Below are 20,861 nucleotides of genomic sequence, written 5' to 3'. Positions count from 1 at the left end.
TTATAAATACACTCCTGGAAATGGAAAAAAGAACACATTGACACCGGTGTGTCAGACCCACCATACTTGCTCCGGACACTGCGAGAGGGCTGTACAAGCAATGATCACACTCACGGCACAGCGGACACACCAGGAACCGCGGTGTTGGCCGTCGAATGGCGCTAGCTGCGCAGCAGTTGTGCACCGCCGCCGTCTGTGTCAGCCAGTTTGCCGTGGCATACGGAGCTCCATCGCAGTCTTTAACACTGGTAGCATGCTGCGACAGCGTGGACGTGAACCGTATGTGCAGTTGACGGACTTTGAGCGAGGGCGTACAGTGGGCATGCGGGAGGCCGGGTGGACGTACCGCCGAATTGCTCAACACGTGAGGCGTGAGGTCTCCACAGTACATCGATGTTGTCGCCAGTGGTCGGCGGAAGGTGCACGTGCCCGTCGACCTGGGACCGGACCGCAGCGACGCACGGATGCACGCCAAGACCGTAGGATCCTACGCAGTGCCGTAGGGGACCGCACCGCCACTTCCCAGCAAATTAGGGACACTGTTGCTCCTGGGGTATCGGCGAGGACCATTCGCAACCGTCTCCATGAAGCTGGGCTACGGTCCCGCACACCGTTAGGCCGTCTTCCGCTCACGCCCCAACATCGTGCAGCTCGCCTCCAGTGGTGTCGCGACAGGCGTGAATGGAGGGACGAATGGAGACGTGTAGTCTTCAGCGATGAGAGTCGCTTCTGCCTTGGTGCCAATGATGGTCGTATGCGTGTTTGGCGCCGTGCAGGTGAGCGTCACAATCAGGACTGCATACGACCGAGGCACACAGGGCCAACACCCGGCATCATGGTGTGGGGAGCGATCTCCTACACTGGCCGTACACCACTGGTGATCGTCGAGGGGACACTGAATAGTGCACGGTACATCCAAACCGTCATCGAACTCATCGTTCTACCATTCCTAGACCGGCAAGGGAACTTGCTGTTCCAACAGGACAATGCACGTCCGCATGTATCCCGTGCCAACCAACGTGCTGTAGAAGGTGTAAGTTAACTACCCTGGCCAGCAAGATCTCCGGATCTGTCCCCCATTGAGCATGTTGGGACTGGATGAAGCGTCGTCTCACGCGGTCTGCACGTCCAGCACGAACGCTGGTCCAACTGAGGCGCCAGGTGGAAATGGCATGGCAAGCCGTTCCACAGGACTACATCCAGCATCTCTACGATCGTCTCCATGGGAGAATAGCAGCCTGCATTGCTGCGAAAGGTGGATATACACTGTACTAGTGCCGACATTGTGCATGCTCTGTTGCCTGTGTCTATGTGCCTGTGGTTCTGTTAGTGTGATCATGTGATGTATCTGACCCCAGGAATGTGTCAATAAAGTTTCCCCTTCCTGGGACAATGAATTCACGGTGTTCTTATTTCAATTTCCAGGAGTGTATATTTATTCATCTATGTCTTTGTTTATATCTGATATATACTACTCATGAACTTTTTTCAAATGACTCTGAGCACTGTGGGACTTAACTTATATGGTCATCAGTCCCCTAGAACTTAGAACTACTTAAACCTAACTAACCTAAGTACATCACACACACATCCATGCCCGAGGCAGGTTTCGAACCTGCTGCCGCAGCGGTCGGGCGGTTCCAGACTGTAGCGCCTAGAACCGCTAGGCCACAACGGCCGGCTAACTACTCATGAAGAAATTGGTTAAATATTTACTGAGGTTTAGAAAGCACAGAGACATTAGGCTACTGGCCTACCTTTTGTTGCTATTCCTTTGAGATATGTTTATTTAATTTATTTATGTATTCAATAATGTGTGTTAGAGCGTGTTTATGGTCCAGCCGTAGGAATATTTAATTTCAAGTTATTTAAATGTAAATCCAGTATTTTGTATGTGTTTTAATATGTTTGTGAGTGTACGTTGGCTTGGAAACACGGAGGGAGCGCTCATTACTAAGAGAGACGTATGGAGGGTGGCGAGGGGCATAGTTTCCGAAGAGGACACAAGGCATTTCAGGGAGTACGGCACGGGACACGGGAAGTGCTGGACGCGACGGCGCGACGGACGGACAGTCGGCGGAAAGACTTGGACAGTGGAGCAGTTTGCACGTGGTCGCGGAGGATAGAACTGTTTAGCATTGCCGACCTGTGCTCTTGTGTGATTTCTGTGGCTTCTGCAGTGAAGTCGCAGTATGCATTCAGAAGTGAATATCTCGCGAGCTATGTTGTTGTTCATAACTAATTACGCGAAGTAGGAATCTATTATTTCCCTGTTATTTAACTTACATTTTATTTAATTGCTGGACCATCGCCACCAATAAGTGTTTTGCAGAAATATACCGCATTCTCAAAAGTACTTCTACTGTCGTACTCATCATTTAAAGTCGTTAAGAAAGTACCTGCAGATTTTATTTAATTGCAATCTTTCATTTATAAACATCTTTGTCGCGTTCTAAATTCGCAATTGCCGAGTGATAGGAACCTTCGCCCATTCGATTCATGTGTATATTCACATTGTATACTGTAGACTCAGCAGTATTTGGCCTGTAATGCGGCAACTACATATCCCAGCCCCTAGACAACAAAACCAGCCAAAACTTTAATATTGCAACGCTGAGTCGGAGGGTACGTAGTTAAGGGCCAACATCACATCATTTCATTTTTTTTTTTTTGAAAGCCCGCAACATACAGCTATTGAAATCATTCGAGCTCCCACCAAAACGCTCAAATGTTTATACTTTGAGTAAGTGTTCCACAGATCTGTAATAAAATTTTTCTTCAACGTACATAGGGTCAGCATTCATTCGCCATGCAACTAAAGAAAAAGAGTTACCACAGATGCATTTGCGTTTAGACAAAGAGCTTAATTCACGCAAATAACAGCACACCACATCAACTGTCAACACTAGACCAAGCAAACGTCGTCTCTCTTCAGTGCTCACAGAAAGCGCTAGACAATGACAACAGTAAGTGAGATAAGAACCGATCCAGCATTTCTCACAACAACGAATGCCAAAAATTGTTCAGTTTTTAATTTAGAAAGACGATGTCAAGAAAATACGGGCCTATTCGCGTCCCAACACATCAGTCTGGAGCGTGACCGCTACGGTCGCAGGTTCGAATCCTGCCTCGGGCATGCATGTGTGTGATGTCCTTAGGTTAGTTAGGTTTAAGTAGTTCTAAGTTCTAGGGGACTGATGACCACAGATGTTAAGTCCCATAGTACTCAGAGCCATTTGAACCATTTTGAACACACAGTGTACACGGATTTAGAAAACATCGTTCTTGTGAAACACAACTAGTTCTTTTACTCACACGAAGTGTTGAGTTCTATCGACAAGGGATTTCAAATGGACTCCGTATTTCTAGATTTTCAGAACGCTTTTGACTCCATACCTCACAAGCGGCTTATCGTCTGTTACACGACTGGATTCGTGATTACCCGTCAGAGGTCACAGTTCGTAGTAATTGACGGAAAGTCATCAAGTGATTTATGGCGTTCCCCAAGGTAGAGTTATAGGCCCTCTGCTATTCCCTATGTACATAAACGATTTAAGAGACTAACTGAGCAGCCGTGTTAGATTGTTTGCAGATGATACTGTCGTTTGTCTGGTAAAGTCATCAATGAACCCTAAATATTGAAAAGGGTGAGGTCATCCACATGGGTGCTAAAAGGAACGCATTAAATTTCGGTTACACGGTAAATAAACCAAATCTAAAGGCCGCAAAGTCAACCAAATATCTAAGAATTACAATTACGAACAACTTAAAGTGGAAAGAACGCATAGAAAATATTGCGGGGAAGACGAACCAAAGACTGCGTTTTATTGGCAGAAAACATAGCAGATACAACAGCTCTATTAAGGAGACTGCGTACACAACGCTTGTTAGTCCTCTTTTGGAGTACTTCTGCGCGGTGTGGGATCCTTACCAGATACGGTTAATGGAGTTCATCGAGAAAGTTCAAGGAAGGGCAGAACGTTTTGTATTATCGAGAAATAGGGAAGAGAGTGTCACGGACTTGGTACAGGATTTTGGGTGGATGTTAGTAAAGCAAAGGCGTTCCTCGTTGTGGCGGAATCTTCTCACGAAATTTCAATCACCAACTTTCTTCGCCGAATGCGAAAGTATTTTTTTGATGTCGACCTACATAGGGGAAACGATCAACTTAACAAAATAAGGGAAATCGGAACTCGCATGGAAAGATATAGATGCTCGTTTTTACTGCGCATTGTTCGAGAGTGTAGTAATATAGAATCATTACGAAGGTGGTTCGATGAACCCTCAGCCATGCACTTAAGTGTGATTCTCAGAGTAACCATTTAAGCGTAGATATAGATGTGGAATGGTCGGCTTACAAATAGTTAGATCGAAAATACACTCTATGTCATGTATATATTACACGTTCGATCTACAAAATATTTATCATGTAATGCGTTGGGATTTAGATGGAAGTGTATCGCTTAGACAGGAAATGCTAACAAAGAGCTAAATAGTTTATTATGATGTTGGTGAATCAAGGACACACATCTTCTGTCTTTGTCAATTGTGTAAGCGTATGCTCGTGTCGCCATTTGTCACAATTAGTACATCTAGTCTCTAGGTCTTCGAAAATTCCGACGAAGCCAATTTTTATACTTATAATCCGTCAGGTAGTGTGTGTAGTGTGTAGGAATGTTTGTGTTATCATCGTCTTGCCATTCCTGGGCCATTAATGCACGGAGGAAAGATGTAGTCGTGGTCATTTCAAGAAGCAACAGAAAATCTGAAGTCAGCATATTTAGATGGCAATTTATATTTGCTCATTCTGAAAACAAGCCCACTGTCTTAATTACCGCATTCCGTCACTCGGTACATTTACTGAGATTAAGTAAAATATAACAATGCAGTTTTCTAACCTATTTGCCGGCCGGAGTGGCCGATCGGTTCTAGGCGCTACAGTCTGGAACCGCGCGACCGCTACGGTCGCAGGTTCGAATCCTGCCTCGGGCATGGATGTGTGTGATGTCTTTAGGTTAGTTAGGTTTAAGTAGTTCTGAGTTCTAGGGGACTGATGACCACAGCAGTTAAGTCCCATAGTGCTCAGAGCCATTTGAACCGTTTTCTAACCTATTGTAGTTTCTCTTATTACACATATATGAGTACACAGCTGCCCCAGGTCACCTGATGGCAATGACTGATGACTTTGCATTAAAACGTTGCCTAGGATTCCAGTGAAGTATTCCCTCATAAGTCTTCAACATACCATAATTAATATGAGAGCCTTGACTTTTTACTGACGTTCTCAGACATTGCAGGCGACTAAGCATGATTTTCTGTGATAGACAGGGATCGTCTCCAGCATCTGCAATGAAGAAGGGACCACGTGTACAACCTACAAATTTTATATACATGTTACATAAATTGATAGTATAATTATGGCAGCGAAGGAAGGTCAGAAACATGTCTCAACTATACAGAATAACGTTTGTCCTTTTAGACTTCGTTATCATTACTTCGTTTTATGCGTCCCCGATATTCCTCAAGCAAGAAGAGAAAGACGTTAAGGAACGTGCATAACGCTCATCTCTATAATTTCTGTATTCGACGCTTCTCTGCCATTACCACGGGGCGAGCAAATTTAGATGCCGTTTATGGCGGAGAGGTCTGAGCTACAACCTATGTCTGTCGCTGCCAGATACGGCTTCGGCGCTTAGTGCCTCGTCTGCACATCATCTTAGATTACTTCTGGCAAGCGCTTCCCGTGTTCTCTCAGCGTATTCTGCACGGTTTTATGTCCCTCCATCTGCCTGTTCCGTTGCATGCAAAACACGCCTTTCGGTCTATAAACCTTGTTTTCAATCTACATTAATGGTCCACTGGTTACTGGATGATATTCTTCCAAACCAAAATATATCGCTACAAGAGACGCCAAACGAGGTTATGTCAACGTCCGGGCAAAACAGAGGGCAGAAGAACTGAACGATTGCCACCGGTTATGTACTGCGATATTCCATCGTACTGCTAATCTTAAAGGTACAAGTAGCGGCAACTTGTTTCCAAAACTTTTTCTTTTTATGTAATTTCCACAAAAAATTACTTTCAAACGAAAGACTTCTGTCTTCTGTAGCTTGCGGAGTTCCCCTTAAAATGTTGTGGTAATACATGCGTGTTCAGATTAATCTCTGTTGTTTCCTTAAAGTTCCTTAATGCTTCATCTGCTCTTAAACTTCGCCAGATCGTGCCGGTGCAGTTTCATGAACTTCGTTACTGCTGCAATTATGCTTGTGCAAAAATCTGAGAAATTTCACCGAATTTAAACATTTTACAAATGAATGCAGAGAACTTCTTTACTTAATAACTCCGTATATTATATCCCAATGAACAACGACTTCTTATGTTACACCGATAAATAACAATAAACAAATCTTGTATTAACATATTGAGATCTGTCATTTGAATGAATGATATGTCTGACATTTCAGACAACCTCTTCCGTCCTTCCGTGAAATCAAGTTTCATTTCTCATGGGATGCTCTTTTACCTTCTATAAATTTTATTAATGCGTTAGTCAATTTGTGTAGTGGAGTTTTACCTTAATTTTGTACATAACAATGAAAATTTTGTGTTGGAAGTCACATCTTATCACTTCCGCCCCCCCCTCCACATAAGCAAAAACACACACACACACACACACACACACACACCATTATTTCGCCAAATTTATTTCAATAGTTTTCTTGGTGTCCGATTGCAGTTTGATCTTCATCTACATCTACATCTACGTGATTACTCTGCTGTTCACAATAAAGTGCGTGGCAGAGGGTTCAATGAACCACCTTCATGCTGTCTCTCTACCGTTCCACTCTCGAAAGGCACGCGGGAAAAACGAGCACTTAAACTTTTCCGTGCGAACCCTGATTTCTCTTATTTTATCGTGATGATCATTTCTCCCTTTATTATCTTCTTCTTCTTAACTTGCAGCACCTTCACTGTCATCATCTTCACTGTTTCACTTCCCTACAAAGCTTGTGACATCAGATTTTCCTTGGCTGTTTTCCTCGGAGGAGTATTTAGTGGAGGAACATGGTCTCTTGCCGTCTTCCCTATTTCAGCCACATCCTGGCGTCAATCCGTAATTTTTCCTTTTTTCGCCTCATTTTCAGAATGGTGGTTCTGAGCACTATGGGACTTAACATTGAAAGGGTACAGTACCGCCCGACATTGGAAATAGGTACAACATTCTTCGTTATTCTCGTCAGTACAACATATTTTTTCTAATAATAACTGAATTTCAATTTATACAGCGAAGCCGGATACCAGTGTGGGATAGAATGACAATTTATTTATTTAATTGATCACATGTGCACTCCCACAAAATAAATCCCTACATCCAGTTTGGTGAGATCTGTGAAATGAATGAATGTATGGTCGTCTGCTAACCGCAGATAGTGAATGTGAATATATGATCATCTTTGAGACGATCCCTTGGTCACCTTTGGTGGAACCAAAGAGATGAAATTTACCTGAGCTTTGAGCGCCTGAAACGTGGCTGACCAATACGGTAGCAAGGTGCTTCCCCACTTCGGCAGAGGTGCGAGAAGACCTGAAGAATGGCCATGTTTCAGCACTCTGCCGCCGGATCTAGTGTTGGTAAGACCTGTCTTAGGTGTGCTCCGCAAAGACAAAAGAGTGGAGACATGGTATGCATGTGAAATCCTTGGAGTAGTTTGGAATAATAATTTCTCTATTTCAGGAACTTTTGTGGAGAGAATTAAATGTCAGGCAGGTAATATTAAGGAGATCGTAGTAATCTTTGGAAGTGACCAACGGTCACAATGAAACCACTTGTGGCAATAAGTTGAAATACTTCCGAGTGCTTAAGTTAAGCTGAATTACGAGCGTGTGTACTATAAGTTGGAAATATTTAAGAAATGGCGTGTGTAGGACTTGAAATTAGAGACGAGTACTTCCACGTGGTGAGTACTGTGTGAGTCTCAATCTGTGTATGAGACAAAGGATAAAGAGAAGTGCTCGTCCATGGTATCAGTTGAGGACTCGCGTGTGTGATGAATATGTTCTTAATATTACTTTGCGCGTTATGTTTCCGTGTGACACTTGATTCAAACTATAACACTCTGAGAGAGAAGCAAGGTGAGTCAGCCGTCTATCCAGCAACGCCACTTGGCTTGCATTGCACAGGAAGACGTGCATATATCCTCCAGAGTTCATAGTAGGAAAGAAAAATTACGAAGTGGGGCAGTGTCGTGTGAAACTGGGATAAATACTAATTGAAGTGGGAAAGCTGAAAGTGATGTGATTATAATGTTGTGACTATTTCTTGTGTTGTATTCCATGTTGCAGTGTGGTGTATGTCATGTAATTTAAGTATGTGTGGTTTGCATGGGAGAGTAGCAAGGTAGTTTCAGAGGTAGTGGGTTATGCGTGTTCCTTTTGTACCGCTCGGTCTGGAGGAAAGTTTCGTGATGATGGTTGTGAGAGTCGGAGTGTGAGATACAGAAAAAGATCTACTATCCTATCCAGAAAGTGCACTGTAGCGTTAAATAATTACGAGACCATAAGATAGAGAATCACTAATGTAAAGCCATGCCCACTGGGCGGAATTTCTCATGTGTTATTGTTGCAGGTTATAGAATTTGTGTGTTTAGGTTATAGAATTTATCGGAATAAATAAGATACTGAAAAGAAAAAGATTGGTGGCCTTTTCCTTCGAATAGTATGTTGTCATGATACCCAGAATTCATAATGTGTGCGCAATTCATATTCAGTGCGATGGCCACGTATTGATCAAAGCCGTTAAATAAGAAAGAAAATGTGGTATGGCCTGTGCGTAGTGAACAGTCAGAGTTGTGTAAATTACTAATAGTCAGATGAGCGTTTCCGTACCCGTTGCGTAATATTCAAACAGGAGAATAACTTGTAACTTAATTGTGAGTACTAGAGTTCATGTTACTCGATAAATAAGAATGGGTCCACTCGCTTGGCAGACCACTTATCTTGCAGGCCTGACTGCTTGATGCCACAGTCCCCTAGAACTTAGAACTACTTAAACCTAACTAACCTAAGGATATCACACACATCCATGCCCGAGGCAGGATTCAAACCTGCCACCGTAGCGGTCGCGCGGTTCCAAACCGTAGCGCCTAGAAACGCTTGGCCACACCGGCCGGCGTCTCATTTTCATTAGTTCCTGTGCTGAGATGTAATTTGCATACTTGCTCCTGTATTTAGGATCTTTCGTTAATATTTATGCTTTTACACTCTACAGCCTACATACGCTCGCTCTTCCTGATCACTCGTTAAGTAATGCGGGGTACGCTCTACTAACCTTGTCCACGTGTTCTTCTTTTTACTCGATGAGGTAACGCGCTAATCCAAACCATGACAACGAATCGCGGAACAAACACAAAACGTATTGTAATAAGTTACCATACTGCGATTAGCACACTGGACTCGCATTCGGGAGGACGACGGTTCAATCCCGCGTCCGGCCATCCTGATTTAGGTTTTCCGTGATTTCCCTACATCGCTCCAAGCAAATGCCGGGATGGCTCCTTTGAAAGGGCACGGCCGACTTCCTTCCCCGTCCTTCCCTAATCCGATGAGACCGATGACCTCGCTGTCTGGTCTCCTTCCCCAAACAATCCACCCCTCATCAACCATACTGCGATCGCCGTCCCACCCTGAGACGTGCGGCGGCCATCACTATCGCGTTTCATGTATAACGGATAATAAAAGCACACAAATAGCTTCCCAACTTTACCCAATAAACAATTGTATGGTTTCAAACAACACGACCATCAGTCGTCGGCTAGGTAGGCGTAGACGCTACTCTACTAGTGATACGTTAGTGCACAAGCTTCCAATGCGCATTCTCTATACAACTGGCAACGCAACAAATCAAATACGGAAAGAGAACCATATTGCGACAGGATAATAAACAAAACCCATTGAAGGCAGAATATAAACTGCTGAAAAATATGTATAGACTGAAGCGACGAACGGAAATTTTTGCCGCGGCCGGAATTCGATCCCGGACCTCCTGCTCACTCGGCAGATGCGCTAACCACTACGCGACGCCTCCCTCCTCAGTCCAATTTTCCATTCACGCCTCAGCCCACTTGATATTTCCCCCAAACTTGAACAGCATTGCAGAGGCTCCCCAACTGTCCCGGAATAGCAATTCAGCATGGAACCAAATAGGAAATCGTGCCGAAACCTCGGGCATAGTTCCTTTAATCAAATGAAGCGATATGGTTCCAGAGACGTTTTCAAGTCTCAAACATCTATGATATTTGTATACAGCCTGAAGCGATGAATGAAAATTTGTACGAAGGCCACGCTTGTAACGTGGATCACCAGAGAAGGGAGGTATACAATGGTAGTCCGTGCAGTTGTGCAAAGCCAATATGCCAGGATGACATAGTGGTTAGCATACCTGTCTAGTGAGTAAGGGGCCTGGGTTCAAATAACGGCCGCGGTGGTCTAGCGGTTCTAGGCACTCAGTCCGGAGCCGCGCGACTGCTACGGTCGCAGGTTCGAATCCTGCCTCGGGCATGGATGTGTGTGATGTCCTTAGGTTAGTTAGGTTTAAGTAGTTCTAAGTTCTAGGGGACTGATGACCATAGATGTTAAGTGCCATAGTGCTCAGAGCCATCTGAACCATTTTTTGGGTTCAAATCCCAAGCTTGGTGGAAATTTTCATTCATCGCTTCAGTCCGCCTATATACACTGAAGCGCCAAAGAAACTGGTATACGCATGCGTATAAAAATACAGAGATATGTAAACAAGAAGAATACGGCGCTGCGTTCGGCAACGCCTATACAGGGTGAGTCACCTAACATTACCGCTGGATATATTTCGTAAACCACATCAAATATTGACGAATCGATTCCACAGACCGAACGTGAGGAGAGGGGCTAGTGTAATTGGTTAATACAAACCATAAAAAAATGCACGGAAGTATGTTTTTTAACACAAACTTACGTTTTTTTAAATGGAACCCCGTTAGTTTTGTTAGCACATCTGAACATGTAAACAAATACGTAATCAGTGCCGTTTGTTACATTGTAAAATGTTAATTACATCCGGAGATATTGTAACCTGAAGTTGACGCTTGAGTACCACTCCTCCGCTGTTCGATCGTGTGTATCGGAGAGCACCGAATTACGTAGGGATCCAAAGGGAACGGTGATGGACCTTAGGTACAGAAGAGACTGGAAGAGGACATTACGTCCACATGCTAACACATTTTTATTGATCTTTTTCACTGACGCACATGTACATTACCATGATGGGTGAGGTACACGTACACACGTGGTTTCCGTTTTCAATTATGGAGTGGAGTAGAGTGTGTCCCGACATGTCAGGCCAATAGATGTTCAATGTGGTGGCCATCATTTGCTGCACACAATTGCGATCTCTGGCGTAATGAATGTCGTACACGCCGCAGTACATCTGGTGTAATGTCGCCGCAGGCTGACACAATACGTTGTTTCATATCCTCTGGGGTTGTAGGCACATCACGGTACACATTCTCCTTTAACGTACCCCACAGAAAGAAGTCCAGAGGTATAAGATCAAGAGAACGGGCTGGCCAATGTATGCGTCCTCCACGTCCTATGAAACGCCCGTCGAACATCCTATCAAGGGTCAGCCTAGTGTTAATTGCGGAATGTGCAGGTGCACCATCATGCTGATACCACAAACGTCGACGCGTTTCCAGTGGGACATTTTCGAGCAACGTTGGCAGATCATTCTGTAGAAACGCGATGTATGTTGCAGCTGTTTGGGCCCCTGCAATGAAGTGAGGACCAATGAGGTGGTCTCCAATGATTCCGCACCCTACATTTACAGTCCACGGCCGCTGTCGCTCTACCTGTCTGAGCCAGCGAGGATTGTCCACGGACCAGTAATGCATGTTCCGTAGATTCACTGCCCCGTGGTTTGTGAACCCCGCTTCATCTGTAAACAGGTAGAACTGCAACGCATTCTCTGTTAATGCCCATTGACAGAATTGCACTCGATGATTAAAGTCATCACCATGCAATTGCTGATGTAGCGACGCATGAAACGGGTGAAAGCGGTGACGATGCAGTATGCGCATGACACTACTTTGACTCAGTCCACCGGCTCTCGCAATGTCCCGTGTACTCATGTGTGGGTTCATGGCAACAGCAGCTAACACACCGACTGCACCCGCTTCTCCTGTGACGGGCTTGTTACGGACCCGTTTGCGTGCTACGACCATACCTGTTGCATACAGTTGGCGGTAGATGTTTTGCAATGTGCGGCACGTTGGATGCTCTCTGTCCGGGTACCGTTCTGCATACACCCTGCAGGCTTCAGCTGCATTTCGTCGACACTCGCCATGGATGAGTATCACCTCCGCCTTTTCAGAGTTCGAATACACCATGGTCACAGTTCCTACAACACTACACTATCACAGACGTCTGGTAACAGGGTGTACTACAGTTGGTCTGCGCGCGGAGACGAATGCAGAATAACAATAGCAGCAAGAGCTACATGCGGACACTGCGACAGCTAGACCAAACCACAACAGTGCACTACAGCAACACTCGTAAACACGGTCGTCATCGTAAACATGTCCCTGCAGATGCTGCTCGCCGACCGTGGCCCGTGTTTGTTACAACACGCAACTGAACGTCGGAGGTTTCAAGCGTCAACTTTAGGTTACAATATCTCCGGATGTAATTAACATTTTACAATGCAACAAACGGAACTGATTACGTATTTGTTTATATGTTCAGATGTGCTAACAAGACTAACGTGGTTCCATTTAGAAAAAGGTAGGTTTGTGTTAAAAAACATACTTCCGTGCATTTTTGTATGGTTTGTATTAAAAAGTTACACTAGCCCCTCTCCTTACGTTCGGCCTGTAGAATCGGTTCGTCAGTATTTGATGTGGTTCACGAAATATATCCAGCGGTAACGTTAGGTGACTCACCCTGTATAAGAGAAAAAACGTCTGGCAAAATTGTTAGAACGGTTACTGCTGCTACAATGGGAGGTTATCAAGATTTAAGTGAGTTTGAACGTGGTATTAGGCTCGGCGCATAAGCATCTCCAAATTAGCGATGAATGGGGATTTTCTTGTACGACCATTTCAAATGTGTACCGTGATCTCCGACATCGCAGCGGCCGGAAAAAGGTCTTGCAAGAACGGGACCAACGATGACTGAAGGGAATTGTTCAACTTGACAGAAGTGCAAGTCTCCCACATATTGCTGTAGATTTCAGTGCTGGGCCATCAACAAGTGTGAGCGTGCGAACCATTCAACGAACATCATCGATATGGGCTTTCGGAGCCGAAGGCCCATTCGTGTACCCTTGATGACTGCACGACACAACGTTTTACGCCTCGCCTGGGTCGTCAACACCGACGTTGGACTGCTGATGACTGGAAACATGTTGCCTGGTCGGATGAGTCTCGTTTCAAACTGTATCGAGCAGATGGATCTGTACGGCTATGGAGACTACCTCATGAATCCATGGACCCTGCATATCAGCAGGGGACTGTTCAAGCTGGTGGAAGCTCTGTAATGCTGTGGGGCGTGTGCAGTTGGAGTGATATGGGACCCCTGAAACGTCTAGATACCAATCTGACAGGTGACGCGTACGTAAGCATCCGTCCATGTCCTTTGTGCTTTCCAACGGACTTGGATAATTCCAACAGGACAATGCGACACCCCACACGTCCAGAATTGCTGCAAAGTGACTCCAGTAACACTCTTCTGAGTTTAAACACTTCCGCTGGCCATCAAACTCCCCAGACATGAGCATCATTGAGCACGTCTGGGGATGCCGTGCAGCGTGCTGTTCAGAAGAGATCTCCTCTCCCTCGTACTCTTAGGGACTTATGGACAGCCCTGCAGGATTCATGGTGTCAATTCTCTCCAGCACTACTTCAAAGACATTAGTTGAATCCATGCCACATCATGCTGCGGGACTTCTGCGTACTAAGGGGCCCTACACGATATTAGGCTGTTGTACCAGTTTCTTTGGCTCTTCAATATACGTCATAAATGTCCGAGGCTTGAAAAAGTACCGGGAAACATATAGCTTCATTTGAAAAATAAATAAAGTCTGTCTTCATTCCGTTGGCAGGGAAATTCTAGAAAAAGCAATCCCAAAATTTTGTTTTAAAATTAAACTGGCAAATCTAATCTTTGAAACGCTTGTACACACATTTGCAACCGTAAACTTCATGAGCGAAATTTACAAGCTCTTTAAAACAAATACAAGCGTAAGAATTTTGAACGACAAATGAAAGGGATACGAAGTGCCATTGTTGCAGGACGACTCCATCGCTGTTGTGACTCCCAACAAAACGGTACAGAGGGAAGTGAGCGTCAGCCAGAGACACGACATTTTTTCACAATAAGGTGTCTTCAAAACACAAGAGCACTAATTTAGAAAGCTGACGAACCGAAAGAAGCTAGCCAGCACCTCGGAAGTTGGGCAGTACTACAGCTCCGGCTAGATAAACAAGAAAACCAAAACGAATGAAACCATCACCTCCCAGTGGTGGCACACAACTGCTACGGCCTTTTGTCTCGTCCGTGATGAGGGTGCACCTGTTAGAGAAGTACTGGCCAGCAGACTGTCACAAATAACGCCCCAACTTAGACCTCCACCCTCACATGTGCTCTGGTGTTCTCAGATGCTCGCCAACGTTCCCTGTAAACGACTGTATCGAACTGTGTATGAGATGTCAACCACTGTTGTCTCCACCAGCTGCTGACCGCAAACGAGCGTCATAGCTCCGCAACTGTGTGGCATGGATTCCTTGACAGTATTAGTAGGGTTCTCAGGGGCTATTGCCACTCTACCATTAGAGCATTTTATAGCACCTAACACATATTTCGATGTCATGACCTAACTGTCATATACCTTTCATGAGAGTTCCTAACGTGCGTCATTTCTAAAGGTCTCGAAGTTCAAACTTCCACCAATAGTTAACGTCTCCTGGAACAGTGCCTCTGTTTATCAGACTCTTGTTTATTTCACACAGATAAATGTGCATAATTTTACTGCTTTGCATTTACACGTTAATGTCGCTGTAGTAGATAACATAAATACGTTTTGCAAATGTACACTGATGTTGTGCTGGCGCTCGAAGCCAACACAGAGTTTTAATTTGTGGGATGGGTGTTTCCGCAGTGTCGCAAGACTCCATGTCGAGTCTAGCTTAGACTTCAAGACAGAACTGGGCTATGGCTAAAAGGGAGCCATGCCTGTGATCTAAATCGAATGAACCCTTTCGATATGCAGATGAGACATATTGGATAAAAGACCATACAATATTCAGTTAAAACGACACAATACGGAACGACGAAGTCCACGGGAAAGGTAAGGATAGCATCTGGTTCAACGGACAGAATTAACCACACGATTCGGAAGGACATGACGATTGCATCGATCACAACGGAGAAACGAAAAAAAAAAAAAAAAAAAAAAAAAAAAAAAAAAAACTTGCCGGGACTCCGATTGCTTGACACGTGAGCGAACCACTGAGCATAATGTAATTCGCTACAAGATTCCCTCAAATTTAGAACAAATATGCATAAAATGGACCCAACACTATCAACCCATGATCATATTTGCAGCATGATCTTACCATCGTCCTGTTGTGCAAACATACATTGCAAATATCATACCGTCACGCAGAGTCAGACCGAATAGTACATATTTTGGGTCATCAGTCTTCTGACTGGTTTGATGCGGCCCGCCACGAATTCCACTCCTGCGTCGACCTCTTCATTTCAGAGTAGCACTTGCAACCTACGTCTTCAATTATTTGTTGGATGAATCCCAATCTCTGTCCTTCTCTACAGCTTTTGCCCCCTACAGCGCCCTCTAGTACCATGGAAGCTATTCCGTGATGTCTTAACAGATGTCGTATCATACTGTCCCTTCTGCTTGTCAGTGTTTCCTATATATTTCTTTCCTCGCTGATTCTGAGGAGTGTCTCCTCATTTCTTACCTTTTCAAAATTTTTCCGACGTATGTCATCTCGTGTGCTTCTATTCTCTTCTGTTCCACTTTTGCCACAGTCCGTGTCTCACTTCGATACAATGCTCTGCACCAAACAAACATTCTCAGAATTGCCTTCCTCAAATTAAGATGTCTGATGCAAGTAGACTTCTCTTGGCTAGGAATGGCCTTTTTGCCAGTGCTAGTCTGCTTTTTATGTCTTCCTTGCTCCGTCCGTCATTGGTTATGTTGTTGCCTAGGCAGCGTAATTCCTTACTTTCATCTGCTCCGTGATCACCAATAATGATAAGTTTCTCAGTGTTCTCATTTCCGTCAACCAATCTCTGATATTCTGCTACGTTTCATTACTATCGTCTTTCTTAGATTTTCTTTCAGTCCATATTCCGCATTCATGTTACTCATATTCATTCAAAATTATTAAGTACAACAAGATTGATATTCACTAATAATCACAAAAGGAAAAAGATTCACACAAACCCATGAGACATCATGCCAACGACAGACTTAAACTTCAACAAAATGCAAACATTTTCAGGATGTCAAACGTGCCTATCAACGAATACACAAGTGAATGTTATTTGTTAAACCGCGTAGAAATGAACAAAGTTACACAGATAAAGGCTGAATGGATGAATCAAACACAATTCCTACAATTCCAGTCAAATAAAATCATGGGGGGAATACTCCTAACATGAACATGTCTGCCACAGCAACGTTATGTACTAATGAAAGTTGTTAATTTGTCAAAATAACATACAAAAGTCATGATATTGTAAGACAATACATATACACTGATCAAGAAACATAACTACAAATAGGATACATGTTGTCAAAATTGAATCTCATTCTCTATACAGGGTTGTCCATTGACAGTGACCTTGGCAAATATCTCACGAAATAAGCATCAAACAAAAAGGTACAAAGAACGAAACTCGTCTAGCTTGAAGGGGGAAATCAGATGGCGTTATCGTTGGCCCGCTAGATGGTGCTGCCATAGGACAAACGGATATCAACTGCGTTTTTTTAAATAGGAACCCCCATTATTTATTACATGTTCGTGTAGTACGTAAAGAAATATGAATTTCTAGTGGGACCACTTTTTTCGCTTTGTGATAGATGGCGCTGTAATAGTCACAAACGTATAAGTACGTGGTATCACGTAACATTCCGCCAGTGCGGACGGTATTTACTTCGTGATACATTACCCTTGTTAAAATGGACGATTTACCTACTGCGGAAAAGGTTGTTTTGTGTTGATGTATGGCTATTGTGATCAAAATGCCCAACGGGCGGCCGGCCGGGGTGGCCGAGCGGTTCTAGGCGATACAGTCTGGAACCGCACGACCGCTACGGTCGCAGGTTCGAATCCTTAGATGAGTCAGGTTTAAGTAGTTCTAAGTTCTAGGGCACTGATGACCTCAGAAGTTAAGTCCCATAGTGCTCAGTGCCATTTGAACCCAACAGGCGTGTGCTATGTATGCTTTTCGACTGGACATCATCCAAGTGTCCGGACCGTTCGCCGGATAGTTACGTTATTTAAGGGAACAGGAAGCGTTCAGCCACATGCGAAACGTCAACCACGACCTACAACAAATAATGATTCCCAAGTAGGTGTTTTAGCTGCTGTCGGGGCTAATCCGCACATCAGTAGCAGATAAATTGCGCGACAATCGGTAGTCTCAAAAACGTCGGTGTTGAGAATGCTACATCAACATCGACTGCACCCGTACCATATTTCTATACACCAGGAATTGCATGGCGATGACTTTGAAAGTCGTGTATAGTTCTGCCACTGTGCACAAGAGAAATTACGGGACAATGACAGATTTTTTTGCACGCGTTCTATTTAGCGACGAAGCGTCATTCACCAACAACGGTAACGTAAATCGGCATAATATGCACTATTGGGCAACGGAAAATCCACGATGGCTGCGACAAGTGGAACATCAGCGACCTTGGCGGGTTAATGTATGGTGCGGCATTATGGGAGGAAGGATAATTGGCCCCCATTTTGTCGATGGCAATCTAAATGGTGAAATGTATGCTGATTTCCTACGTAATGTTCTACCAATGTTACTACAAGATGTTTCACTTCATGACAGAATGGCGATGTACTTCCAAATGATGGATGTCCGGCACATAGCCAACGTGCGGTTGAAGCGGTATTGAAAGCATATTTCATGACAGATGGATTGGTCGTCGAAGCACCATACCATGGCCCGCACGTTCACCGGATCTGACGTCCCCGGATTTCTTTCTGTGGGGAAAGTTGAAGGATATTTGCTATCGTGATCCACCGACAACGCCCGCACGTTCACCGGATCTGACGTCCCCGGATTTCTTTCTGTGGGGAAAGTTGAAGGATATTTGCTATCGTGATCCACCGACAACGCCTGACAAAATGCGTCAACCCACTGTCAATGCATGTGCGAACGTTACGGAAGGCGAACTACTCGCTGTTGAGAGGAATCTCGTTACACGTACTGCCAAATGCATTGAGATTGACGGACATCATTTTGGCATTTATTGCGTTAATGTGGTATTTACAGGTAATCGCGCTGTAACAGCATGCGTTCTCATAAATGATAGGTTCACAAAGGTACATGTATCACGTTGGAACAACCGAAATAAAATGTTCAAACGTAACTACGTTCCGTATTTTAATTTAAAAAACCTACCTGTTACCAACTGTTCGTCTAAAATTGTGAGGCATATGTTTGTGACTATTACAGCGCCATCTATCACAAAGCGAAGAAAGTGGTCCAACTAAAACATTCATATTTCTTTACGTACTACACGAATATGTAATAAAAAATGGGGGTTCCTATTTAAGAAAACGCAGTTGATATCCATTTGACCTATGGCAGCGCCATCTACCGGGCCAACCATAGCGCCATCTGGTTTCCCCCTTCAAGCTAGACAAGTTTCGTTCTTTGTAGTTTTATCGTTTGACGCTTATTTCGTGAGATATTCGGCCTGGTCACGATCAATGGACCACCCTGTACATCAATCTTTCCTGAAAATTCTCGCATCACATACAAAACAAAAGGGATTACAATACAGTAGAAATGTATACATAAAATTACATATAGTTTACAAGTCGCAAACAAAAAAATATTTGACGTTGTTTTTAAACTCGTGAGTTTATGCTTAAAAGAAACAGACACAGGCCAGACGCAAAGAATTAGATTTCTCTGACACTAATGGCGACGATACACATTTGCGACACCTGACCGACCTGAGCATACTATAGCTCACCTCAGACATCACACGCAATACACTCACAGCACTGACACGTCACGTTGGTTTGAATGTGGACAGATCGTATGGCGACAGCGGCGGTTCCCCTCGCTCGTAAATGTCCGCATTAGTTGCTTCTCCTAAGGTGAAAATTCCATTGTCTCCTACTCCAACGCTCCCATGGTCTTGGGTGGTGACGTCCAATGGCTAGTTACTGCTCGTCATAGAGGCAGCAGAATCATCATCCTCTTGAGGTGAAGCAAGATGTAATCCTCTCGACTGCGGCAACTTCTCCCAGATGTATCAGATTTGAGTTGTCTGTCACACAGAGAGAAAGGTTACACTGACAGACATGTGCATGTGACAGTGGGCCTTTTGTTAACTTTGGTTAGACAGGGCGGCTTCTCAACGTGTATAACCACAGTGAGATGCTGCAAGAACCGACACAGAGCAAAGAAAGTGTTGAATATTGGAACAGAATCACCGGACACAGTACTTGGTCCATCATGGATCCAAATACGAACAGGAGATCTCTGACTGATAGTTTCGGTGGAGACATGTGGCACTGCTCACTCAAAGAAGAAGAGTTGTTATTGTCTTGTGCGCAGTCCAGATCCGTGCTGCAGACTGCAGTTTCTGTTGCCCTATTCATACTCAATGTATCACGGTTGTAGACTGCATGGTGCTTGCCTATGCATTCCCTTCAAGGACGGGCAGGGGCTCCCATCCGTACAGTGACCTCCTCTTCATGGTTGTTGCTTAAGGTCCCCATACACAGGCGGACGAGTCGGCCAACCTATCCGCTCACCAGGTCTATGCAATTCCGTTCACCTGTGTATATGTGCCGGGTCTGCAGTCGGAGCCACGGTGCGGGACCGTCGGTCCGAGCGGTGGACCTGGACCTGCAAGCCCGCTGTCGGTCATTGCAGGCAGATAGAATCCGCAAGCAGTCACCAGTATCCGCACATAGCTGGATGCTTCAGTGGATGGGTCAGCGGGCTGATCAGTGGACCATTCAGGATGTGAATGGACGCCTTTGCGCTTGAAAAATCTGCAAGACCAGCGTGGGAGGCTCCCTGTCGTGAAGCCTCGGACGCTCCATTCATCAGATGTCTAGGTGTTGGGTTCCAAAATGTCAGCTGTCTTTGTGTCTCATCTGCACAAAACTGATGACCCACCATTGACCATCCTATCTTTTAACAACTACCTATAAAATAGCCATAGCAACTCCAAAATATACTTCAAAAGATCCACCTGCTTTGCTTTGCATGGAATGGTTACAATAAAGATGAGCTAATATTTTTATTCACTAAAATAACATGTCAAGTAACATTTAATTTTTAATTTAATTCTATATGTAGTTGGAAGCTGTGAACTTAACTGCATTAAGTACACAGAGAGGTGTGAATAAAAACCCGCTCAACCACAATTTTTTCGTGTTTTATTCAATTACACGATGCATTTCGGACCCTGTAGGACCAACTTCAGGTGTAAATTTGCCCTTAAATGAGGTGAAAAACATATTCCTGTTATGAGAAAGTTAGATGTTTGGTTTTGCATTTCGTGAATAAAGTGTGGGAAATTTGTAAGAAACATTAGAAAA

The sequence above is a fragment of the Schistocerca serialis genome, chromosome 4 (assembly GCF_023864345.2).
Source record: "Schistocerca serialis cubense isolate TAMUIC-IGC-003099 chromosome 4, iqSchSeri2.2, whole genome shotgun sequence".
In the NCBI taxonomy this organism is placed as follows: Eukaryota; Metazoa; Arthropoda; class Insecta; order Orthoptera; family Acrididae; genus Schistocerca; species Schistocerca serialis.
Note: the sequence above shows the minus strand (reverse complement) of the source record.